The 27,779-nt window shown below is 37.6% G+C and overlaps 1 protein-coding gene across 1 annotated transcript in view; it reads right to left on the minus strand.

Moving 5' to 3' along the window:
- MAGI2 (membrane associated guanylate kinase, WW and PDZ domain containing 2) overlaps positions 1 to 27,779 on the minus strand; it is a 553,326-nt gene that overhangs the window by 286,501 nt on the left and 239,046 nt on the right. The gene's annotated exons all lie outside the window — the stretch shown is intronic.

The following is a 27,779-nucleotide window of genomic DNA, read 5'->3' on the forward strand; positions in this document are numbered from 1 at the left end:
ACAATATATTGAATGCATCACAAACTACTGAAACACTGTGACCTTGACCAAGCAAGCACAAAATCAAATTCCAATGAATCTGACTTTTAACTTATGTAAATATAATTCTTTACATTCACTGTACTAATCTCTTTTCAAGTACAAACTACTGAAACACTGTGACCTTGACCAAGCAAGCACAAAATCAAATTCCAATGAATCTGACTTTTAACTTATGTAAATATAATTCTTTACACTCACTGTAATAATCTCTTTTCAAGTGCTCAAGCAAGAGGTATATTCTTATCAAGGCTTTTATCAACATTCCACATTCCAGAAACTCCCTAGATATTTTGGATCCCAGTTAGGCTACCAAAATAATTAGCTGTTTATCATCTATGATTTATTTAAAGAAATATTTTAATAAAAATATAAATATTTAGATAAATATTTATATATTTATAAATTATATAATAAACTCTATCCAACCATTTTTCACTCATCTAGTTGTACACCCATCCAGGCCATAACATACTTGCACATTTGGTTACAGCTATAGCACGTGCTGTAGTGAAAGAAAGATTGGAATCAGACTTTTAATCCTCTTTACCTGCTGCAAGCTACGTTGATGCACAGTTTGTATCTGTTTAATGTGACTTGTTAATGAAGACACCTTCATAGATTATGCTGAGAACATGCTGGGTCAGTGACACATTAATAAATGTAGCTGAAAACCTACAGTTTTCACAAAATGACTGAAAAAGCCTTAGCATGTAAATTTGTCTCAGATTGTAACCTGATTTTGATACTTGTTCATGAAAAACTGGCTTCTACTTCTCATATTTATTTTGAGTGGGCAATGGAAAAAAGAAATGTAAGGAGACAAAACCAATGTGAAGACAGCAAGCTTTGATGTTAGGAGCTATTTGGTTTTATTTAGGAATAATTGAAATCCCCACTCAGTCTAAAAAGTTTTATGCTTTTTAGTGTTCCAAAGGATCGCTCAAAACTTATTATTTATTTAGTACCATTCATCTTCCAGGTGCTTTAATGACTAGAACATCACAAATGAGATACAGAAAAGACCCCATAATATTATCCAGTTCAGCCCCTACCAGTACAGATGCTGAGAACATGCTGGGTCAGTGACACATTAATAAATGTAGCTGAAAACCTACAGTTTTCACAAAATGACTGAAAAAGCCTTAGTATGTAAATTTGTCTCAGATTGTAACCTGATTCTGATACTTGTTCATGAAAAACTGGCTTCTACTTCTCATATTTATTTTGAGTGGGCAATGGAAAAAAGAAATGTAAGGAGACAAAACCAATGTGAAGACAGCAAGCTTTGATGTTAGGAGCTATTTGGTTTTATTTAGGAATAATTGAAATCCCCACTCAGTCTAAAAAGTTTTATGCTTTTTAGTGTTCCAAAGGATCGCTCAAAACTTATTATTTATTTAGTACCATTCATCTTCCAGGTGCTTTAATGACTAGAACATCACAAATGAGATACAGAAAAAACCCCATAATATATTATCTAGTAGCCCCTACCAGTACAGAGTTTTTTTCTTGCACTGCAGTTCTAGTGCTTTCCTGAGTCTATTTTAAATATAATTAAGGTATAAAATCAATCTTAATTCATCCTTTTTTATCCAATCCCCCAAAAGAAAGAAAAGTATATAGTTAAGATAAATTCTGTTGAGAAAGAAGAAATCAGAATCTAACAAGTATCGTTAGAGCATTTTACACATTCTTTATCCAGCCACTGACTGAATACTCTGATTCCTTATAGTGAGAGGTGGGGGGATGTTGCAACTTGGAAGTATTGCACTGAAAGTGATAAGCATTCAGGTTGCTTTGCTGCAGTGGGTCTTTGCTGTCAGTGTTTCCTCCCCTTAAAGAATGAAGAAAAATTATTACTTTTAGAATGATTTTACTGATGCTGCTTCAACTTCCTTTTATGTACAGTTTAATTCTCAAGAAGATCTGATCAAAATGAGAATGGCAAATGAGCTTTAAATGACATAAGGCAATACAGTGGTGAAATCTCTCATCTGTTATATAGCTTTAGACTGGATTTGCATTTGTTCTGGTTTTCAGTTCTAAATTCATTATTATTGCTCTTCACAAAATGCATATAAAGGTTTTCTTAAAAGAAATGTGGTTTATAAAGGGTTTTAAAGGACAGAATGGTTGAAGACTGATTAGATTAAGTCAGGAAACCCTTCCAGGCATGCGAAGGTACAAGTGAGGTTGTACAGATAGCTGTGAGCAGAGGAGGACCCTGGAGGACAGTTCTGGAGAGAGTGAAATATTCCTTGTCATTCCAGCCAGATATTCTCCATTCTGCTTAAATGGTGATGTACCACAATGATGCATGTACAGAAAAAGGCATGGGAGATTATCTAAGACGTGTCTGGAGACACCCACAAGTCTCTCATATCTGTTGGCTTTAACATTCCCTTCAAAATTCCAGTCAGGTTTTTAAAAAAAATTAAACTCACAGGTCATTCAGGCTACTTTTGAAGCATCTTGTATAACTCTTTTTCTATTTACAATGGAAGTTTAGGCTTTCATTAATTCTGTTTTTCATCCCTGATACCTTCCTCTGAAGTTGTCTTTCTGCAAACCAGACTCAAAGTGACACTAGTGTCCCATGCACTGAAATAAAAAGAAAGTGGTTTCCCTAGCAACAATATCGACACAAAAGCTCTCATGATTTTCTCTCTCACTCCTGTGTCTTCTTAATGGCTTGAATAATCCAAATAGCAGAGGAAAGCAACATGCATCTGATCTTAATGAACTGTAATGGCTAGAGACAGCATGAAAGCAAGCAAAGGTATCTGTGCTATTTATAAACTAGTGGATCAGATGACTCAGATTCACCAACTTTTGGAATTATTCATATTATTTTCAGTGAGTCATTTAAGGAGATACTTTATTGTGTCACGCTGTATGCAAAATATTCTTACACTTCATTTTTACCAGCAGTTTGATCTGATAACTACAATATATAGGAGATTAACAGAAGCATGGGTTGTACCTTCAATACCATCAAGAGATGGGGAAAAAAGCAGTGGTGAATTAATGGACTGTAGAATGGAGTGGCCATTTGGATCCAATGCCCTGAAGAAAGCTCGGACCAGTTTGTGGCTAGTTGGCCCTCAGTTGAATTCTCCCCAGACTTGTTACCCAGGCACCAGTTTTGACTATTTTGGGTTTCTCTTAACACTTCAGCTCATCCTACAGTAGTCATTCTGTCTGCAGATGGATTTTTCCCATGGCTATGAATGTTGTGGAAAATATAAGGGAAACAAAATGAGAAAAATAAATTGTAATGGTTTGGACGGAGTGTTATCGGTTTGTTTTTGTCATTTAGCATTCACACCATCTTTTCAGCATTTATAGTTACAGATTAGTGTCACCTTTTATAAGATGACTCATCCTGTACAGCTATATGCGTCTTTGATGTAAGTAGAGGTGATGAGGACTGTTTCTTCCTCATATTACTGTGGGAACACGTACCATACTGGGGATGCTAAAGTGTGGATGTGGTCTTCACAGCTACTTTTACATCAACCTGTTTTTCATCGTTGTTTCCAAGAACATCTGTCTAAAGAAAAAAATAATACTATAATTTGTGGAAAGGAAACCCTCTCAAACTCCAGCCATGACTAACAAAGTTCACTCCAGAGAACAGAGTCTGGCTAGATGCTGGATGAAACAAAGACCACAAGGTTACCAATTACAGAAACTGGAAACACTGGTCTGAAATAAAGCAGAAAACAGAGCACTCCCCAATCTTCCATAGTTTAATTCTACAATTGCGAGCTAGAGGCATTTGACACACAGCCAAATACTTGTCTGAGATTTTATGTGATAAGCAATGTGTAATTAACAAAAGTCTTTGCTGGTTCTTCTGGGACTGAGAGAACATCTAACTATCATTAGCATTCCCTGGATGCCAAGACCAAATGTATAAATATTATATTACTCAAACATGAATATAAATGAAAAATGAGGTATGTGAAACTAGAGCATGAAGTGAACCTAGAAACAATTGGAAATGTCAGAAATGGGAAAAAAACCCTATTATGTTTCTGCAATAGAAAGTTCATTGTTAACAATAGCAACTGAATTTGGTAACTTCAATCCATTTCATTGGGTGGGATTGGGCAATCGACAACAACATCTAAACTTAGGTGTCTACCTTGAATGTATAATATCCCAGGATATACAGTGGAGATCAGGATTACAATCCAGTTGACCAAGTGCAAGTGCCCTCTGCAGCTTTGGACTCAGTAAGGTACCTTGGAAGATTTGAAACAGGACCTACAGGAGACATGTGCCCTTCTGGAACAGCAGCTGAAAATCCAGTGAGATCCACAAGGTCTGCATATACATTAGCAGTTGAGTTTGGATCAGAAGTGCACATTTGGTGCAACCCCCCATCGCTCCTATTTACCATGCATCGTTGTGCCATCTCAGAGCACACAAACTGTACTCCTTTCTGATGAAACTAACACAGAAGATGTCCTTTGGCCACCAAAGTGCATTCAATCTGCAGGACCAGAATAGAGTATAACCTGCAGGATGTATGCAGTGTAGGCACTGGGACCACAGCATATGGCGTTTCTCTTTACAGATCTGCTCCTATATTACCATACTACCTGCTAGTGCAAAGACAGTCTATGTTTTTCCAAATGATACTAAACACCTTTGTTTAAGCAACTGAAATCCCCTGGCCTGACACTGTCTGCGGAGATGAGGGAAGGATTCAGTTCAGCCTGAAGTTGACATCTAGTGGCTGATCAGCTGAATCCCTCTCCAGGCTCCACTTGGCTAATTAACTGGATCTCATTAACTGACAGCAGTGGGACATCAGACTCCTAGACACAAGTGTCTTAGCACTGAACTGACTCAGCATCACAAAATCTTTTAGGGACAATAGTTTTGTTACCATCCCCAGCAAAGATAACTAGAAACTATACTCTTCCTAGACAGACGCTCTGTTGGCAATGGTTGAAATGGTGTGGGTGATCTTGGGTATCTGGTAGGTAAATAGGGCCCTTTGATGTTCTTGTCTATACATGCAATATCCTTCAGAAGCGCTACACTAGATATTGAAAGAAAACCTAAACAAAACATCAAGTACTACTGAAATGTTTAATTAAAAGAGAACAAATTGCAGCTAACATACAAACAAGAGACATAGGGGCAGGTTAGTGCCTATGAAAAACAAACTTTTGTTATTTGTAGCCAGATGTTAGTTTCTGCTGTGATTTTTCATTTTAGCTTAAAATAAGAATTTTAATTCATAAGACTAATTGAAAGCTACTCAAATCTTGCATAAAATTTAAGTAAACAATACTTATTCACTATGTGACTCTAAGATGAGTCTTGTAAAATAAACAAATAAAAATTAGCATTTTTAATCCAAATTACAGATGCAAAAAATTTATTTTGTTCTTAAAGCTGGGTTTCAGAGAAACTTAGGATAGTAATTCCCAAAAATGATTTTCTCAGTCTGTGCTTTAGTTTACTTTAGATTTCCTAAAAGAGAAATTTTCTGCTGATTCTTTTTAAAAACATCCCATTCTCCAAAGAGTTTTGCTGTCAGAAATTAACCCTGAGAGCTAGATGACATCCTTCCTTTTAAAATTTAATCTGGCTATTCTACTAGTACTGCTCACAACATCCTAAATAACCTCTCTTCCTTGCTGACACTTACACATTTCAAATATTTGAGAGCATGTTTTGCAATCACTTTTTCATCATAGGTATAAAGATCATTTAATCTTTTCATTATGCTGGTCTCTCTGGACTCTATTAAAAACTAAATTGAATAAATACATAAATACTCTGAGTAATCAGGTAAAATTCCCAATCTACTTTATCCACACTGCTTATAGCTTACTCCTTTCTCTGGATTTGTTTCCCAAATAATATTGTAAACCTTAATTTGAATGCAAAGTTTAAACAGCATTCAACAGAAAATCTTCTAACTCACCTTGACACTACTAAGATTTTTGCCACAAGTATTTTCAATCATCTTAAGTGCTGATCATTTTTAACCTAAAGTAACTGGATCCAAAAGTTAGGACAAATCTTCAGAAATTATATCATTACTTTCATTAATGCTGAGATAATTGATAACAAAACTGCTTAACACCAGAGACGTGACTCCCAATACAGGATCCTGAGTTTTGACAGCCTCCTGTACTAATAAAAAACTCTGAGGATATGAAAGTATATGAGAAAATTTCCACTGGAATTTATGAGCCCCATTAAGTGTTTGCTGTAGACAGTAATGACTTTCTCCTAAGCACTTGTGGAAAGGTTTTTTCCCCCCACTATACTAATAGTCCATACTCATGTGAAGTAAAAAGAAAACAACAATATGATAAAGATGTGTCTTTCTTTTCATTTTACGGTTTCTCGAATTTACTCATTCTTACCACTTGAGCACTTTGTGTGGGTAACTAGTTTGCAGATGAGTTCATTTCAAGGATTATTAAAAATCTGAGCTATGATTAGTGATTTGATTTGAACAGAGAGGTCGTGTTCTGGGTTATAACAGGAATAATAACATGCAAAATCCTAAACGGAGGACAATCATGAAACAGCATGTTTATGGAAATACTGCAACAAATATTCACATTGATTGTTGATGTATCTGCTGAGATCCAAATACCCAGAACACAGAATAAACCGTAAGAAAATCAGTAAGATGAGAGTACAAACAAGTAGCGTACTAGAGTGAAGGGATATTTCCATTCCCAGAGTAATAACCACTGAAATAGATGTCATATTATTTACTGTATTTTCATTACTTAAGAACATTTATTTCAAACCCACAGACTAAATAGCATGCATTAAGATAATTTTTTATGACTATGAATGGAAATATAATTTTAACTGATAATGGAACACAAATCGGCACCTTCTGATTTAGGCTTTTCTAGGTTCATTAACTGACCTGGATGAGTACATCATTACTTTACATTTGGATAGCATGGTGATTTTGTAAGTGACTTTAAGATGGGAAAATAAAAGCTATAATATCCAAAACCCAAACATCTAAATCCATCTCATCAGTAATTTTCACGTTTAACTACTTTCTTAGCTTTATGGTAGGCATTTCCTACTGGCAATAAGACGCTTCTAGTCATGTATTTTTCACATTATTTAATGCAGACTGCATTCAGGTTTATTTCTCAAAACTATAAGTTATCTTATATGCTACAAATTTTACATTTATAGTGTCATTATATGTTCACCAAATACTCCATGATTCGATTTCTAACCACTCAATCCATTCCTTGTTGGAATGTGCATCTTAAGTGTAGGGCACTGTGAAAACATATGTATTGATTTCGGAATTAATATTTTAAACACCTATAGAATAAATTTGAATTATCTCATGATTCTTTTAATGTTTGTTATAGAATGTATCAGCTAAATGTTGTGTGACAACTTTGCCCCAGTAATAAGATGACTAGAGAAAGACACTTTCCATTAATGACTGTAGCTGCTCCAGTATGAGACACGCTTGGGAAGCCTTATTATACTGGCGACACAATTGCGCCTTATGACTCAAACATTAAACTATGGATATGAATCTCCTGAATGAGACTCCTGTGAATCTCCTGAGAACCAAATCCCAGTTGCCCACTCAGTTGTCCAGTTGTGTTCACTGACACAAATTAATTTTCTGTGCAGACTTATAAAATGCATTGTTTTTAAAATAGGCCTTTGGTTCTTCAGCTATGGTATATATAATTAGTTAATTAGCCAGAATTTGAACCAGTTTATTGGATTAAGAAATAGTGACTATGAAATTATGAAAGGCAATACACAATTTTTTCTAGCTTTAGATGTTGTACTCTAAATGATAAAATATTCAAGAACTATTCTTCTTAATTATCCAAAACACAGTAGATTAGTTATATTAGCAAAGAATGCCTTTTGTTGGGATAGTTTATCTTATTCAAGGAACCAGTGGGAGTTCTGTCCTTATAAAACCTCTCTTGCTAACATAAGCTACATCTTCTCACCACTGTTTTGCTGATTTGAATATGTCAGCAAATATGTTATAGTGTAAGAACTCTTCAATTCAATAAACAATTAATACAATTCAAGCCTTAATGCTTTTACTGTATAAATTAATAAAAATTAACTCATATAGTAATTATGATTAATGATAGCAAAATATTACCTCATATTCAACCAAAGTTTTAATCAAACTCCTGACATTTTCAAAAGTATTGTATGTATCTCAGAATTCAGTGTTCATTCAGATACACTATTTTTTACCTTGTCTCCTTTATAAGAAGGCTTTTCTAATATTGAAAGTCCTCTCTAGACTTTTTTGGAACCTTCCAGGTTATGTCTATACATCCTCCCTTCTGTATCTTTCCTTTCTTTACTCCCTTGTTTGCTTTTCATTCTGCTGTTGTCATTTTAGCTATTTAAAAAATTATGCTGTTTGGGGGGAAAAAAAGAAGCATGTTTTCCTACTAGGGCCTGGAACCTAAATGAATTGCCTTGGACAGCAGGAGACAAAGTGCTCAGATATAGTTCCCTTTTCACACATATGTTTGAAATCTCATTTTATTGCTGTGCTTCAGAAGCAATATTATCTCAGGCTCATTGATGTCTATTTTACTGAAGTTATTGCTATCTTAGTTCATTGCAGTTGCAATCCTTGCTTTCCAATTATAGGTGAAAGATACTCATTTTCAGTTAGTTACTCATGGTTCATGTGGGACCTTTCAAGAATGTATCTGTTGTGTAAAAATATATCTTAAACACAGATCTTCAAAAAAGCTCATAAGTTACCTAGAGGAAAAGATATTTTTGCAAAGCATACCACACAAGTACCAGAACAGGTAGAAAACTGCAGAGTCTAGAAAGTACAAATAATAACAAAAGCAAGAGAAAATATGTCTTATTAAAAAGTATGAAATAATCAATGAACTGGAAACTGAAAACTGGAATATTTGGTGAAGAAGATGATGAGCTATTGGTTGCATTTATTAAGAAATTATTTCCATGAAACCAAAACTATTAATTTTTGAGAAATAAGTTCTTTGGGGATTTAAGATATTTAGTCCTTATGGTTCTTCATAAAGCACCATTGGAACTCTTTAGTCGGAAGAAGGCTGGGGAAGCTTAAAAGTTGCAAAGGGGTACTTTGTACCAGCAAGCATCACCCCTGAGGAACTAATAAAATAAACAGGTAAGAAAGCTCCTCCAGGAATGGCTTATATTTGCTACAATGAAAACAAGAACAAGAATGTGTCAAATAAGAAGCCACAAATCCATGAAGGTGTGCAGGAAAAAGATAGAGTTAGCAAAGGACAAAATGAAGTAATTCTAGCCAAGAGAGAGAAAAGACATATGCTGTACTTGATTTGACTTGCAAATACAATATATCAGGGGAAAAATGCTGGCGTAAAGCAAAGTTATTAATAAGTAATGATAGCTGGTATCCAAGCCCCGCTGGAGGTGAGCCACAAGTCCATGAAGGTGTGCAGGAAAAAGATAGAGTTAGCAAAGGACAAAATGAAGTAATTCTAGCCAAGAGAGAGAAAAGACATATGCTGTACTTGATTTGACTTGCAAATACAATATATCAGGGGAAAAATGCTGGCGTAAAGCAAAGTTATTAATAAGTAATGATAGCTGGTATCCAAGCCCCGCTGGAGGTACAAGGCAGGCCTAGTGCAGAGCGTGAAGCTCCCAGCCTGCCTCTGTGGGCAGGGAGTCCCTTCTCCAGCCTTTTTGGAGGGGAAGACAGGCGGTCTCGCTGCAAGACCCCATTCCTCTGAGCAGCAGGCCTCGGTGAAGAGGCCGGAGGGGAACCCGGGCACCATTACCTCGATCTTGGTCTGTGCCACAGAACACGAGGCTTTTCTAAATCAATTCTAATGTGAAATAAAGCAAAGATGGGATAGCTTTCTCTACATTTGTTTTCTTAAAAAAACCAAACAAACTTGCTGCTGTAATAGGAATAGTCCAGATTCACTTTTTTCCACCTTATATTATCTACTTAATTTCCAGTCATCCTACACAAATTTGCAGTACCTCAAAGTTTTGGTTTCTTCCAGACTAAACATCCTGCAATTTCCCATCAATCCTGAAGGATATTTAATTTAAATACCACCTTACTCCCTCTAATTTTATCTGCAAATACTAGTTTTTTTCAGTCCTTCCATTTATTTTTTCATCTTGGTCCTCTTCTCCCTTCCTATGACGCTTTGTGACGAGGTCCCAGGTTACGTACGGCAAACCCGTCCACATGCTAGTGAGGACAGCATTAAAGCAGTGAAGCTGGTGGAGAAAAGACAGTGAGCACTGACTGGAAGAGCTGCAGTGAAGTGACGTGTTGATAATTCACACCTCGGGTCCAGAATTCGGAGCATCTCAGTGCCAAAAACAAGTGGGGGGGGGGGGGTATCAGGAAAGAATAACATCAGAATACATGTACTGATTCTAGGAATACTTAGAAAGTATTTAGGAATAGTTTAGTAATAGTTAGACTGAACAAATTACAAGTCAGAATGCAGGGTGGGAGAAATCAGGGAAGAATATGATCATTATCTCTTTTAAGAGGGTCAAACCCAGATTAAGAAGAAAAATGATTTAAGATGGCCTCAGTGGATACAAATAGGAACAGCAGATTGATGCTGTGCAAATGGAAATCTCCAGCCAAGTATCAGGAAGCATTTTCTCACCATTAGGACGTTAGATTACAGACCTGTCTCCCAAGGAAGGTGGTGCAAGGAGCTTCACTGTATGAGTCATTTAAAATTAGACTGAAACAAAGCACCTGCATATACCGCAGGCAACATAGCTTCATTGGCAGGCAGACAACCTCTGTGACCTGACAAGTCTTAACCAGTTCTCCTTTTTATCATTCCATTTAATTTTAGTCTGTTCATATTAAGGAAAATGAGAAAAAATAGCATTCTGTGAAGCACTCATATTCATTTCCTCAAGTGGCTGATTACAAATGAAAAATACGTAAATTATCATAAATATTCAGACATCTGATAGGTAAAACTAATGATTAACCGAACTATTCTCTGGTTTGTGTTATTATTTAGGAAGTTGTTTTAAAGCATTCCCTCTCTCCCCCTACTGAAATGACAAATTTTCCTTGCCAGAAGGTGAGCCAGCCAGAGGTAATCAAATACATAAACAAGATTTAGTTATACCTGGAATGATTATGGTTAGAGCATTTATTTTTGAACTCCTACTGCTTGAAATACCTAACTTTGCAGACACTCCTTGAGCAATGCCAAAGCAAAAATGGTAGCAGCAGAAAGGAAGATAGTGCCAGTAGAAACCATTCATGTCTAAGCAGCAAGACATCCTAAATTTGCTCCCCTGAGTGTTTCAGCATGTATTTCAGAGGACTGAATACCTCATTTGCTTTTCCTTCAATTCCAGCCATCATGGGCTCAACAGAGAAAGGAGAAGATTTAGCATGGAGTTTTGGGGGAGTTTACAGGAAAAGAACACAGGAAACAAATTGATAATTGATTCTTAATCCACTTCTGCTGTTGAAATTCACTCTCCTCTTTATTATTCTTTACAGTTATTTCCCATGATTGAAAAGGAGTTAACGTATCTGTAATTATATGCTGCAGAATGTGGGGGCAAAAAAGTAAAATGGCAAAGAAGAGTTCAGTGTTCTCAAAACAGGGATAACAGGTAATATCCATTGCAGAAAACTAGTACATGACCTCTTGGACTAGTAGTGAGGATACTTAATGCATTTATCAAATTTTATGTTTGAAGAATAGCAAATAAAATATCAATATTTAGGAAAGAGGGAAAAATATCCAAGAACACACTGGCCCATTATTCTGACCTCAAAACTCTGCAGGGCTTTAAAACACACTTTGCAGAAGAGACACAGTAACCTGATCTCTCTTCAGTTTGAGAGTTTTACTTGGACTCTTGTATAGGAGGAGACTAAAATAACATGGTTGTTCAGCTTAGCAGAACAAGGATGAGGTGGAAGACAAAGATGCTACATTTGTAAGGGGTGATGTAAGAGTGAAATGAAAAATGAATTGGTACTTAAACTTCATTTTTAATGCTATTTCAGACATTGTAGACTATCCTGTGTAGCCTCCAGAAACTGTTCCAGAAAAGTGCAAATCTTACAGGTCACGTGTAATATCTTCCAGTCCCACATGGGAACTACGTTGGATATCATGCATACCCAAGGGTATCTCAAAAATGTAAAGGACAATTAAGTTTAGGCCCTTGATTTGCTATCAAAGCAAAAAGTCCTGTAAAGGAAATCCAGTACTGACATAAAAGTGAATGGCATGGGCTTATAAAGAACAAAGGCCAGAAATTAGAGATCATTTTCTATGTAGAAGAGGAGTGATGTTCTAGAGCAGTATTTCCATAAGAAATAAGGATAAGATATTCTATGATTGTGAGACAGATCTTGATAAGTTTACAACAGCAGAAGGCTAGAATCCATTTCTTAGCAAGAACCTAATGATGCAGAATGAGGGAGGAGGTTCTTGTGGCCAAAGCATGCAGCCAGAAGCATACAATGTGTGCCAACAGGATGGCCAAACTAAGAGTTTTAAACTAGGAATTACAGGAGAGTTAGAGATTCCTCAACAAGCAAGTGAGCAAGTTGTGGAGGGGGTAGGCAAGCTAAAAGCCAGGGGAGATGGGAACAGAAGGGACATAGCAATCAACAAAACAATGCTGAAGTGGAATCACTTTAAACATAGGTGTATAAAGAAGGAAGAGCCTATGGAACAATCTTGTGGGGAAAGCTCTTGAGACTGTTGTGGTGAATGAGCATGCCTGGGTGCCTCTCTGAAATACTTTGATGCTAATGGACGCATCATGGGGAACTAACAGGAGGAATTAGAAGTCTATGTGTAGTTACAGTCATTGAGCTAATAAGACATGATGGGATAACTCACACAGCTAGATTTCTGCAATGGTTGCATACAGGCTTTTTTGGAAAGACAGGCTGGGAAGGCGAGGGGAGCATGTTGACCTTTTTGTGACACTGCAGCTGGAATGCCTGGAGCTCTGCCTAGGGACAATGTACTGGTGCACTGGGTTATTCTTCCCCAAGTGCAAGACTTTGCATTTCCTTTTGCTGAACTTCATGAGTTTCCTCTCAGCCTAATTCTCCAGCCTGTCCAGGTCCATCTGAATGGCAGCACAACCATCCGGTGTATCAGCCACTCCCCGTTTTGTATATCTGCGAACTTGCTGAGGGTGCAGTGTCCCATTGTCTAGGTCATTAATGAAGATGTTTGAGGAACAGTATTGGCCCCAGTATCAATCCCTGGGATACACCATTAGTGGCTCGCCTCCAACTTGATTTTGTACCACTGATCACAACCCTCTGGACCTGGTTGTTCAGACAGTTTTAAATCCATCTCTCTGTTCACTTATCTAATCCATATTCTGTCAGCTTGTCTATGAGGGTGTTGTCAGAAAGTGCTGAAAACAGTGGAAACTGCGACCTGTAACTAGAATAACAAAACAGCGCCCCCCCCCCAGTTTTTATATACATTAATAGCATTCTGTAAGAACAACGCATTTCTAAGGGCAAAAACCTGTCTCGAAAAATTTACTGTCTATGAATGCAAGTTTCTTCCTGAATCTCACTTATCTAATTAGATTGCCACACTTCAATAAAAGGGTTTCTTGAGTTCACACTAGCTGTCACCATTGGAAGAAACTACATAAAAATTAGGCTCTGTACAAGCCATGTGCCATTAAGGTAAACACTCCAAACACACACTCTGTATATGTAAGATGAGGAGCTGATGAAACATTCAAAAAACAGAATCATTTTCCTAAGACATCATCCTTTAATCTTATGCCTGGAGTGACTTTCTTTTTTCCCCTGTGTGACTTTCACTGACAAAATGACTAGTACCAAGAGTCAAAAACAGCTTAGGATGCAGTAAATTACTCGTAACTGATAAAACCAAAAAAGCATACAGAACTTAGGTAGAGACTGCTTAAAGCCCAGAAGGTCACAGATGCAGGCTCTGTTCCAGCTGATTCAACCTAAGCCTCAATGTAGAAGATAACACCAACTTTTCACCTGACAGCCCCTAAAAAAATCTTTCTCCTTGCTTCTTTAAGCTTGCACTAAAGAGTGAGGCAAGAGGGTTACTAAGCCATAGTCAGCTTAGCCTCCTTGTGACACAAAGCACCTCCTGTTGACTGTGTTCCTGTTAGAGGTTTCTACCTTACCCTTAAGTATAATCCCAGTAAGGAAAAGGCAACAGCCCCATCCTTCCTATGGATGGTAAAACAATATCTTTGCTTTACCCTAATCAACCAAGTGTACTCTCTTCATCTCTAGGTTCTTCCATTAGCTAGAAGAACCCACCCTGACACTGTCAGTAAGCCCTCAACGTGGGGGTTGCAACGAGGTAGCAAAGGCTGGGGACTTATACTGCAAAGACACTGGCAGGTAAGGTTATGAAGGAATTTGTTAAACAGTGTTATAGGGGGAATTCCTTCATTTCCATCACTTTGATTTGCTTCCTTTCTCTTTCCAGCTAAATTTCACCACTGAGCGTATAATCATGCACATCTTCATACCATCTGTCCCCTTTCGTATTTTTTACAGCTGAATCAGTCAGAGTTTTAATTTGAATTTTCATCGATCAAGAGATTTTTATCCTGTCTCAGACAGAGAAGCAGAGGTTTTCCAAAGATAATAACAATTTCAGTAGCCTACAGGAGATTTTATTTCTATTTCTTTTAGCTGCAGAGTTTTCATGCTCAGCAGACTAGTATCCAAATACAGCTGGTAAAATATGACAATGAAATGTGTGCTAGGGATTACCAACACAACTACTTGCAACCAAAGTCTCCACAGGAAGGTTAGACAGAATTTTTCTCAAAGGACTCTCAATTATGAAGTTACAACAGCCAGCGGCTTTTGGTTAGGTCTAACTCATAAAGCAAACTTCTGTCTGACACATCCCAAGTGTCAGCTTGGTGAGGAGGATACTGCTTCCCTTGGCACACTCTTTGTCCATCTGTAGCAAGTGAAGAGCTCCTTGAAACAGTAGTGGTGCAGGATCTGCTCCACAGCCTGTATCCTCTGCCGTGGGGTGTCTGACAGGCCTTGCACATACTGGGCAAGGGAGGAGGAAACACTTGCACCTTCCCCCTTGCCTCTCTATGAAAGTATTTCAAAACCTTATCATAGAAAACTGTTAATGGGATATTTTGTGATAGTAAGCAGCCTGTGCAGCCTACTGTAATATAAAAAAGGTAAACTAGCTTGCTTTAGAATAACCCTTTTGGGGTTATTATGAAGTCGACTGAATATAATTCTCTTTAACAGAATGTGTTAAAAATGCTGACAATAATATTTTTCCACACCAGAAGCTGTGCTTTAACGTTTTTTAGGTGATTATTAACTCTCCTAGTGGAGCTTTAAGCTGTGAAATCATTCAGCTTCTCCATTTGTATATGGTTAAACTAATATAATTTATTTCTTGTTAAACTGGGCAAGAAGGCAGCTGTGAGCTACACCGTTCCCAGATCTTCCCAGTGATGGGACCTTCCACCTCCTTAGAGTGAGAGGAAACTGCACTCCGAGTCATAAGGGCCATTCAGTCATCACTGTATTTGCCTATCTTTTAAACACTCTTCTCTGTTTTCTACTCTTGGCTAATTCACCAGCAGCCTTTTACTCATCACAGCATCCACCTCTTCTCCCTTCCTCACTTATTTTCTGTACTGTCTCCACCTTCCCACCTGCATAACTTCTTACTCAACTGAGCATTTGCTTTCACCTTTCTTGTTCTTGCTAGCACCAGCTCTGACAAAATCTCTTTGTATCTGCTTGTTGCTCCTGACATGCCCTCGGGAAGAACTATTTATATCCACACTATGAAGTCACCGATTTTATGATTTCACAGAATCACAGAACGATTGAGGTTGGAAGGGATCTCCAGAGATCATCTCATCATCTCATCCAACCCCCTGCTCAAGCAGGGTCATCTGGAGCAGGTTGCCCAGGACTATGTACAGATCGCTTTTGAATATCTACAAGGATGGACACTCCACAACCTCTCTGGGCAACCTGTGTCAGTGCTTGGTCACCCTCACAATAAAAAAGTGTTTTCTGATATTCAGATGGAATCTGTGTTTGTGTTTGTGCCCGTTGCCTCTTCAATACCTCTCTTTACCTATTTCACACCTCTTTCACAACAAATAGATTTGATTGCTGTCACGACTGTGTATAGCAATCAAATCGCTGGTCCATGGACACTCATGGCTTGACATTCTGCTACAGTTGTCTATTTTTCTTCTTGTGCTTCCCTTACTGACTGCTTTCATCTATTGTCCTTCATCTCATGCTGCAAGTGTATATTTCTGAGGGAAAGGGCGCTCTTTTTTTTTCTGCCTCTGCAGCACCTAGCCAATGGTTCCTGGTCTATGTCTGGGGCTCCTTGACACCATGCAGATACAAATAGCAACAAGAAATAAGGTCAGTTTGGTTCTTTCCTTTAAAGGCCCTATAACCTCTATGCTTATTAGGGCAGAGCATTCATATGCACAGAACACAAAGGAAGAAGAACTGTATGACTACCGTACAATCAATCTCAAATGTCTGTGGAATACCCTGTAAATGTGTCTATCCATGGACAGAAAGGCTATTTGATTCCCTATCACCAATTTGAAAGTTCATTATTCTTATCAGCCACATCACTATGCAACTCAGAACGACTTAAACATTTTTTGGGGTTTTTTTTTGTAGATTTTTCTCCTGGAGTCCAAAATTCAGTGATGGAGTATGCAACATAATTTGGGGGTGAACTAAGATCAAAGCAAGATTTTTGTCTTTGCATTCCTCTGATCTTCAACAGCCTTGAGGAAGCTCTAAACTAGGTCAGATATCAACATGCTGTGGTCATGGCTAAGTCACATCCTATCTCTTCCTGGTGATGGCTGAGAGAGCTTAGACTTACAGTTAAATGAGTCTGGAAAGATAAATCTAAATCCTGAAAAGGCACTCAGTTTGCAGATGCTGTGGCACCTCTCCTGCACCACTTTAAGTGCTGGTGCACTGAATATATTGCATTTTCCTTATGCTGGCGTAGGTTTCTTCTGCATCAGTAGGCTCTTTTAAAGCTTAGTCTATATTCCTGGCTTTTTTTTTTCCGTATGCATGACATAAAATAACTGTAGCTGTAGGTCATCAACTGGGCTATTATATTTCATTCTCTATCAGCATATTTGATCTTGATTTCTGATTGTATCGCCATTACTTTTACAAGAAATACAAGGGAAGCCTTCCATTGGCCAAAAAACACTGTGGATCTATTCTTTCATTTACACAAGGTAAAACATAGAGTAATTATATTTGAAAACAGCATAAACCCAATATACGGCTTTCCCTGCACTCGAAAGGTTTTGTTTTGTTTGTTTTTAATATCTTTAGGTTTGTTTTGTTTTGTTTTGTTTTTAATCAGAAACTGCCTTGCTTTGAAACACTTCTTTCAGTGCTTGGGTTTTGTTGGTTTTTTATCTTGTTTTAATTAGATCACTTGGGAAGTAATGTAACACTATTGCAGAAAAAGCTGTATCAGTAGCTGAATCCTTCTTTTCAATTAACCATACAAATCCAGGCCTTCTTCCCACACTTATACTGTATTATTCCGCACTTGGCACAATCTACTTCTCTCAGTGTCCTTCATTATTTTAAGGTCATCTTGATAGGAAACAGCCCATTCCCTTTTTTTGTGCCAGCAGGCAGCAAGATGCACACTTTTACCTGTCTGGGGTCCATCATAGCAGCCATGACCAGGGTTGCATGCAGTAATGCAAAGTCCTAGAATACCTTGCTATTGAAACAGAGTAATCAAAGTGAGATTTCAAAAAAACACAACTCTTCCCAAGGCCATAAAAAGGAATTTTTTATGTCTTGCTGCGAAGCAATTTCTGCTGAAAGAATAGAAATACAGAAACTACAATCCAATCCTTGCTAGTACAGAGAAGTCTTATCCTGGTTTTATGGAACATTGTGCAAACAAGGGAAGACTCTAAGGGAACTACAGGTGTGTCATGGAGGCAGAAGCATGGACATGCAACCAAGGAGAAATAGAGAAATGTTTCCTGGATACACAGGGCAGAATTAGGAAGGCCAAAGAACAGCTAGAGCTGAAATTGCTGAAGGACATCAAGGGCAACAGGAAAGGTTTCTACAGCCACAGCAGCAACAAAAGGAAGACCGGGGAGAACACAGGCCTGCTGCCCAATGTGGTAGGTGACCAAGTGATGGAAAGCATGGAAAAGGCTACCTCAGTGAAGGACTCAATGTCTTCACTCCCTCAGCCTTTACTGGCAAGGTCTACTGCTCATTCCCAGGCCTTTCAGATCTTTGCTTAGTAGCAAAGACTGGCAGAGACAGGTACTACCCATGGTACAGAAGGATCAAATTAGGTACTAATTATGTCAGCTGAACATATGCAAGTCCATAGGACTGGATAGAATGCATCTGAAGGTGCTTGATGTTATTTTGAGACCAGGCTCTATCATGTTTGAAAAGCTATCATGTGGTGATTAAGGGAGCAAAAGCTAGAGAAGGCAGTTGTTAAAACTATCTTCAAAAAAGGCAAGAAGGATTTAGGGAACATACTCAGAAAAAAAATAATCTTTTGATTCATAGGAAGATGTTAATAGGAAAATATTATGGAAGCTTCAGTATAGCTTGTCCTTAGAAAATAAAACTGCTTCAATATTTTTCAAAAATTCTGAGGTTGACAAAATGGAAAAGCTTGTAGCAATGGGGATTTTCTCTATGTGTTTTATGAAGAACCTCTCAAACACTTTTTGGACTGCAGTTTATGGTATTTAGCAGAATACTACTTGCTACAGGAAGGTGATCATTTCTCATCTGCAGCCGAATAATGAGAAAAGTCACAAATACAAATGTGTAGTATCCAAGAGGATATAAAATCCCGAGGAACTTCATAAAGACATAGTAACACAATAATTGCATGTAAACTGCATATGATATAACAAACATTGTGTCTTTCCAGTAACGTTTTAAAAAATGGAGATCTCTGTAACTGAGCAATCTAGCTAAACATTTCTCCAGAGCAATGACATGTTGTTATGATTTGTAATTTGAGATGTTAAAGAATTTAACATCTTTTGTAATAACTACAGACAAATGTGCCTGATCAGTGTGATAGCCTGATAGCTCAGGCTGTACAGAGTTTGACAGTGTTTTTCTAGTACAGTCTGCATTTAAACTAAAACAGCACAATACATACTGCAGTCGAAGTTTGGTTAGAAACGTATGTGAAATGTGCACATTAACTGGTTGTGATCTGTTTTATAAAAAAACCCCAGTCAAAACCTAATGTGTCACATAGACAGCATTAATAAATACTATACTGTAGTAGACAATACTATACTACAGCCTTTAATTAATCCCTCTACTAGTGCAGGAATATTTCCACTAATAACTACTTTTAAACTTCCTAAGAGATGAAACTTGGATCTCCACCTCTGGAGGTTATTTTAACATTTAAATCACATTAGTATGAGAAAATTTGTTCCCAGTATTAAATCCAAATGTTCGTCTTTTCCAGATACATCACATTAGCCCTGGTTACTTATTTGCCCAACTTTGAATTATCTTTATTCATCCATTGGGTTCACACATTTTAAATTCTCTGAGCTTCTCAATCATTACTCAACAAAGCTCTATCTGATGAGTTCTCTAAATTTATTTCCTACACCTCTCCTGGTAATTTGCATTACTTTTGTCTGGACACTTCAGTTTGTTAATACCTTTCTGGTAGTGACTGCACAGAATTGTAAAGAATAGGGCAGGTCTTGGGCTGAGCTGACACACGATCAACCCAGCTCAGAAAAAAGCATAAAGGTCATTTCTTGATTTCTCTGCATCCGAGATCCTCTTGGTGCTGATCTAGTTTTGATATAAAATAATGTACGTTGACAGTTTTTTCAGTGAGCCTGTTTGAGCAGAAAGGGTTTCTGGAGCACACAGACCCAAAGCACACACCATGTGCTCTGTGGCACCTGGTCCTGCTTTACATCTTGGGAACACACATAGAAAAGTGTTGTGTGCCTGGGGAACATACATCCATCTGATTTCCTTAGGAAAATTACCAGCTGATGTTAATTTAAAGCAACCCTGAGCTGACAAGAAGTTGCTGCTTGTGGTAGCTACAGAATCTTAACAGAACACAAATTAGATGAATTGAATGTCCATGCACACTTCCGCTGAGCTACGCAGAACTAGCCAGCAGAATTATGGGTTCTACCAAGCCCTGTGTGACAGTGGCTAGTCTCTGACCTTGTGCCTGACACAACTGGCTGAAAGAAGCACTGCACATTGACTCAGGGAGAGCACCAGCCAGCACCCTGGGATGGTCAGAAACCCTGCTCTGGCTACCTAGCACCCTCTATTTAGGCAGCAGAGCTGTGGCAGGCCAGGCAGGGAGTTCAGTCTAGCAGCTGACTGCATCACAGCTCAGTCAAGTGCATCCCAATCACAGCCTACTCAACCCACACACAGATCAAGGCTATCCATGGCCATCCTTGGTACCACCATCTACTGGGCAGGGGATGTGAGCAGAAAGATGCTCCTGGAGACAGAGACAATTGCAATGACTGTTGGTTTTCTTTCATCTGAACCCTGTTAGAAGCCGTGGGGAAGCCAGTGATCTCTTTGATTTGTCTGGAAGTGCACAGAATGAAGGAGCCATCACATCTTTGCATCAGGATGCTGTCTGTTTAAAGGCAGAATGGTCCAACTCTTCTAATTTCACACGTAAAACTATAGTCACATAAGCTTCTATTTCCTGGATGCCTGTGGGAGTGGGTGTAGTATAGTAGTATAGTGACCTGTACTGACACACGTGGTCCAGGTGCCACTTTTTCATAGAATAGAATCATAGAATCATTTAGGTTGGAAAAGACCTTTAAGATCATCAAGTCCAACCGTTAACCTAGCACTGCCAAGTCCACCACTAAACCATGTCTCCAAGTGCCACTTCTACAAATCTTTTAAATACCTCCAGGGATGGTGACTCAACCACTTCCCTGGGCCAGCCTGTTCAATGCTTGATAACCCTTTCGGTGAATAATTTTTTCCTATTATCCAATCTAAACCTCCCCTGGTGCAACTTGAGGCTGTTTCATCTTGTCCAATCACTTGCTATTTGGGAGAAGAGACCGACACCCACCTCGCTACAACCTCCTTTCAGGTAGTTGTAGAGAATGATCATGCTACATTATGATGAACATCTGGATGTCATTTTTTCTTATTGCTTGCATTCTTGCAGTAGGCCAAAACTGACCATATCTTCAATATTTCTGAAAGAATAGTATTTGCCTATTGATATGGTCTGCAGCCTCAGGTATCTGTAAGCTTTCACCAGCCAGCAGCTTGGTTGCAGTGTCACCAGAGTGAGAGGACCACAGCAGGACTACGGACTACTACCCTCACCTGACAGCCCTCGCAGCAGGAGGCAAGCAGCATCACTCGCAAAACAGTTAGTGTTTTGATGTCACCAGTGTTCCTGTCTCTGGATGCTAGCTAAGACAGAGGCCTGATTTCCTAAGATAGAATCAACCACACACCAGGAATACCAATTATTAAAATAATGAGCATTTATACAGCCTCCAATTCAGAACAGAGAGGATGGATACATTCTGTCACACTAATCCTATATTTCAGAAAGTTTAAAAAGGCACTGTAGAAGTTATGAAAGTTGCCCTTTATATTGCAATAGTATAATTTTTAAAAGCAGCTGGTTTTCATACAAAAAGGAAATCCTATTTATTCAAGTTTGATTCCTTCCTTATTACTTCCCTGAGAAAATGACAAAACACTTAAATAAACTTTAAAAAAAGAAGTAAATGTGATGTTTTTTTGCCCTAAAATGCATTAACAAATGTAGACAGGATTCCTTATATGTGTTGATATATGCACTGGCATTATGTTTTTGACCTTTTGAGCATTTATATTTTTGAAGGCTATGCTTCCCACTTTATTTTTTAAGAAAAAAAAATCATTAGTTCTTTGCATTTCATATTTAATGATGAGATTCAACTCCCTCCTCTGCCCCAAGGGTAAGGGAGGAAACGCAACAAAGCCCATAAAATCTTGCTAATATAGAATCGGTACAAGAACTCAATCAGGTCATGAAGTCACTGACTGTATATAATATTTCTTCTCCTATTTTTTGACCTAAATGTTGATCTTTCCACATTTACATGTTCTCTGAATACGGTGGTGAGAAGTGGACATCATATTGATATGGGATCTACCACTTCGAGAGGCACTTTCGACAGGAATGTGATCTTTACTATAAAGTATCTCATTACATTTGTCTTATGCCCTTGAAAACACTTTCTGCTGTTAAAAGACATGGCTTTTGAAGGACTACTTCTATTTTTATCTGTATAAATCTACCTCATGATTCCTTTTTTTTCCATTTTAAATCAGAATATTTCATTAACTACTGTGTTTAGGTCTTAGGAGCGTAATATTTTATTATCTTTATTTTGATTAATTTCCTTTGTATCCCTCTGCTGTAGAGTGCTCAGGATGTCCTGCTCATAAGGGGACGCTGCATACAGTAAGTGGGTGGAATGCTGAATTCCTTACAATTTTTTACATGGAAGAATGGAATAAAAACTACTGGAATCAAACACCACCTGTTTATAAAACCATTGTCACCACAACGCAGTAATTCAAAAATCCATTGCCTACGTGGAGCAGTCCTTAACTCATATTTTAAATGTACAGATAGTAAAATGAAATGTTAATTGAAAATGCATTAGCTGAACAGAAGGGTTTAGATCATTTAGAAGGTTTTAGGCTAACTTTGGCTTGAGAGATGGAATGAAAGCCTATGTAAAACTTAATGTCTTCTTGGGTATGATGACTCTCTCCAGGCGAATGGAATCAGAGCACCTCCCGGTATTGCTTACGTGCCAGTGTGTGGGAAGAGTCACAGGCAAGACCGTTTCAACCCACATTCACTTCCCCATGGGACCTCATCATAATGGTGACTCAACTGAAAACATGTAAGGTGATCCCTTAAAACTGTTCCTAAAACAACTGTAAGTTTTGTGTCCTCAAATAAACAAGTAATACAGAACACTAAGGTTTTACCAATGGGATGTATTCAACCTTTTTTTTAAAGACTTAATAATTACAGAGTTCTGGAATATTAAGTAAATTCCAGCTAACATTCAGCCTTCTGCCAAATAATACTCCATCAGTAAAAAAAATATGGGTGAAATTCTGTCTCCATTTAAGCCAGCTGGAATTTTACCACGGACTTCAGTGGGGCCAAGCGAAGTCCATGATCACATAAGTGGTTAAATAGCTTCAGTGAGCTTTGAATTTTAACTAGTGAATGAATTTGAGAGAATTCCAAACAATCAAATAAATGATAAAAAGTGGATTTTTTTACAAAATTAATGGCACAATAACTAAAATGATTGCTTTTCATGGGATAAATTAAGGACTATTCTTATATTAATAGTAAATAAGATGTCTTTTATAAAACAACTGTTATGGAGCTCTTCTGAGGCAAACAAAAATTCGATAGAAAAAAAGAGAGTTCTACTTAGTACATTATTCATAGGTGTACTGGTTGAAGTCACTTATTTTCATAATTTTGCCACATCTTTAACTGTTATAAACAAGCTTTTCTATGTCTGCATTTCTTATAGAGTTCCACACTGCTAAAACCCCTCTTGCTTTTGTGTATTTGAAATGCATTTATGTCCTTGCGGATTATCAACAAACACGTTTCTTTTTCTTACAGTATTTATACACTGAACAATTCTTATTATTTCTGGTACTGCTACTCCATATGTTAGTTTTAAAAGGCAATTCTATGCATAGCATGCATTGCTCTTACAGTCTTACATTATTAATACTTCATAATGATGCCTTACCATAACCTTCAATCATGTGCCTTAACATACCTGGGTTTTGGAAATAATACTGAAGCTGTTACATTTCTGTTTATGAGCATTGGCATTCTTAACCAATATAAATTTCAGTTCATTTTCAGTCTGCTGATACGCTGCACTGGCTAAGAAATTTTGCTGCTCTAATAAGGAGATGGGAACAGCCTTTGAAGCCAGTGATCCATGAAGTCTCCATACAGGTTTTGACATATCAGAGAGATGACAGTATATCGAGCCAACCCTCCTATCGGAGAAGTTGTAAAAGACAGCACACGCATATGCACACAGTTTGTCTGTTCATCACAGCTTTGTTATTCTGCATTTTACAGATTTGCACATAGTGTGCCAATTCAAAGACCATCTATGAACTTTATTCCAGAAACTGGAAAAGGAATGTGGATTATTTTGCTGGGGCACGTCCTCCTGTGCTACATGAGTCTGCATAACAGAGGCAGGTGGCTTTCATTCTGCACAGGAACACTTCCTCCTCTGGTACAGAACTACGGTTATTTTACCTTACCCCAATTTCTGTGTTAGAAACAAGTTTTATCTCCAATGAAGTTATCATTCTGGGCCAAATCAGAATTCCTTTAATCAGTACAGTAAATTGGAATTCTGCTAAAAAGAAACAAAGTGAAACCTTTAGGGTTTGGCTGCACTATTATACAAAGACCTCCAAATAAATGAGTTTGGTGTGCTTCAGGCAAACACTCCCTGCCCTAAATAGCAATGCGTTGGTGGAATTCACTGAAAGTTTATTACAAATTCAGAACTCAATGACAATCTCACTGAAGTTAATGTGACTTGGACTATTAATCTGAGTGAGAGTGGAAGTGAGCCTTGTATTCTTCTTTCTCTCGTTCTGCATTGAATAGTGTCACCTAGATTGCCATGGAACTTTACCACAGGTAAGCTGCAAAACGTGCAGCCGCTGTTTATGTACCATTATGTATGTTTAAAATAATTCATATCTATACAGATGGCTTGGTCTTTCCAGCAGTTGCTCAAAAAGGCATAAATAGAAAAGGTCAAAATAGTAATGGATTTGGTCGTACTGAAACAAAATATTTTCATATTTGCAAAACTGGTAAAAAAAGAGATTTGTAGAGTTTTTATCATGAACATACTGTTGCTTTTCTACAGCACTTTGGAATACTACAGTCATTCACAGTTGTCACAAAAGTGGTAGACAAAGAAAGGCATATTGACAGCCTAAGTATAAGAAGGTCACAGAGCATCCTATTTTTAATTCTGAGGCTTTTATAACTTAAAAATCTATTTTAAAACTCAAAAATAAAGTGTGCTTCAAAAAAAAAAAAAAGAAATACAGAACTATACGTTTCTAAGAATGTATACTGGTTTCACTTATAGATTATATCCTGTCCAGGTTGGAATCACAACTATTATTTGCTTGCACCAGAAGAAAAATTTTCTGATTGTTTTCACTGGTTTTCTCATTACTATGAGAAAATATCCCCCCTCCCAACAATACTGAATACTATAATGAACAATACAAAGACTCAGTGTCAGGTAAGTCTCCACTTGGCCTCCTTCTCCTCTGGTTTACCTGGATGTTTCTGATTCTCTTTGGATTTCATACAGTAACAAGTAAATTGACTGAATCAACCCTTCTAGTCAATAAGTGGTGAAAAACAACACACGAACACAGAGTTGTCTTTTTATCTCAACTAAATGAGAAATCTCTTCTTTAAACATTTTTCTGGTAGAGACAAACTGCTACATAGTGACTGTGGTTAGACAATCAGCATAGACCGACTCAGCTAAACTATAGAAACTTAACTAAATACAGAATGAATTTTTCAAGACAAAAAAAAGAAATAATAAAAAAATCTGCAAACCAGTTTATTAACATTGAGAATCATTAAAAAGAAGGCTGATTTGTTTCAGAGGCCTGATAACCAGTGTTGATAAAGAGAGAAAATTCATCTCCTAGAACGTGCATGCTCACATAAGTTGCTTGATCTATGGAAGGATTAAAAAATCATCTTCTCTTAGTGGAGGGAATTGAAAATTTCTTTGCTCTGGTTGGTATAATTGTCACCAGTAAACTTAATCACTGCAGACTTAATGTGCTCAGGAAAACTTGTGACTGAATGATTAGCAAAATCCTTCCCTGAGGAAGGTACTACCGTCATGAAGAATTAATCAGGAAATGGGGGGGTGTAACTTTGTAAGGTCATGTCGAAAAGTCTTTGTATGGGAACAGGAGAAACAGTATCTGTAAACTAGGTATATTTTCTAATGCTTTACCTATTATTTGCCATAATAAATGGACAGATAATGTATTATCTATTATTTGTCAGAATGCACATCTGGTGATTGGGAAACCCGGGAATCAAAGACAGGATTTATGCAGAAATTGGTCTGTTGCATTTATTTTGTTTTGCGTTTAGTTTCTGACTTCTTGGTTGCAGTGAACTTGTCATCTGTGATCAGCAAATGACATGACAGACATTGCATAGTCACGACTTTGGACCTCTCTTCAGCTAGGTCCTCAGCCGGTTTAAGGAGTTATGCAGACTTCCCCAACGAATATTTCACCTTGCTGTCCACTCAGCTCTGGTAGCTGGTATTAAAAGACACCTCTCAGTATCCCTCGAGGGACAAAAGAGCACTGTGAATTAATTTAACCTAGCAGTTCAATCTCTACAAACTTGCTACAAACTAATGAAATTACATGGTCAAGCAATGACAGACTTGTGCTACACTTAAGCTCCTTTAATGTTAGTTTCAAACACCTAAGGTAACAAAAAGATACTTCAAGAAAGGCTTGTTGTTTCATGAATCTCTGATAAATGTAAAATTGTGGTGTTGTACTTGTATTAATGTTTCGGTAACTTCTACCATTAGGTGTCAGACAGTGGGGAAAAAAGTAGAAAAGGAAAAGACGATATATTTTCCTTTATTTGACCTTCTTTAATGGAAATCTTTGTTACAAGTTCTGTATTGAGATAACTCTTTATGAAAATTTATTTACGTTCCAATGGGTACTTTGTGCTGATTAGGTGAGAAAGGATTACCTTCTTTCCTGCTATTTATAACACAGCTAATGATTTTCTTTGGGGTGAATAGCTTCTTATTTATCTTCAGATGCTTTCCTTGACAGGGACAAAGTCAGGACAAAAAGGTCTTCATTGCTTCTTTTGCTACAAGGTAAAAATATGGGGCCGCTTCCTGTAAATGGTTCTACTCACCCAGGTATTCTTATATGTATGGGTCATATTTTTCATATAAAGGGTGTTCCCTGTCATTTTGAAGATTACAGTAGAAAGACCTATCCATTACTCAGTTATCTTAAATACTAGTGTATTTCTAAGCATCTGGTTTAAAATAGTATAGCATAATTCTGGTTTTATTAAAACGCCCTGCTATGTAACCGCCCTTCCATTTATAGTAGTTTCACTTTCAGGATAGCTGTGTTTTGGAAAAGGTTTCAAATCAGATGAATCATCAGTTCTCCTGGGAAGCACCGTTCTGCAATAAGCTGCTGGCTCTTTGCCCCATATACAGACATTTTCTAATACAGTCATTAGGACAGTTCCTATCCCTCTGTCATATTACAAAATTAATGAGTTCTTTTCAATAACTTTACAAAGCCCATAAGACATGACATAGCAAATCCTTCCTGTTTTACTTAAATAGTGAGTTTTCAACCTCTGATATAGATTGGTATTTGCAGGATCACACGTGCAAAGGAAAAGTGTCAGCCTTACAACGGATTTCTGTTGTACAGTTTGTTTGTCCTATGTTAGAAAAGCAGCTGTTTGCTG

The sequence above is a fragment of the Aptenodytes forsteri genome, unplaced genomic scaffold (assembly GCF_000699145.1).
Source record: "Aptenodytes forsteri isolate BGI_AS27 unplaced genomic scaffold, ASM69914v1 Scaffold137, whole genome shotgun sequence".
In the NCBI taxonomy this organism is placed as follows: domain Eukaryota; kingdom Metazoa; phylum Chordata; class Aves; order Sphenisciformes; family Spheniscidae; genus Aptenodytes; species Aptenodytes forsteri.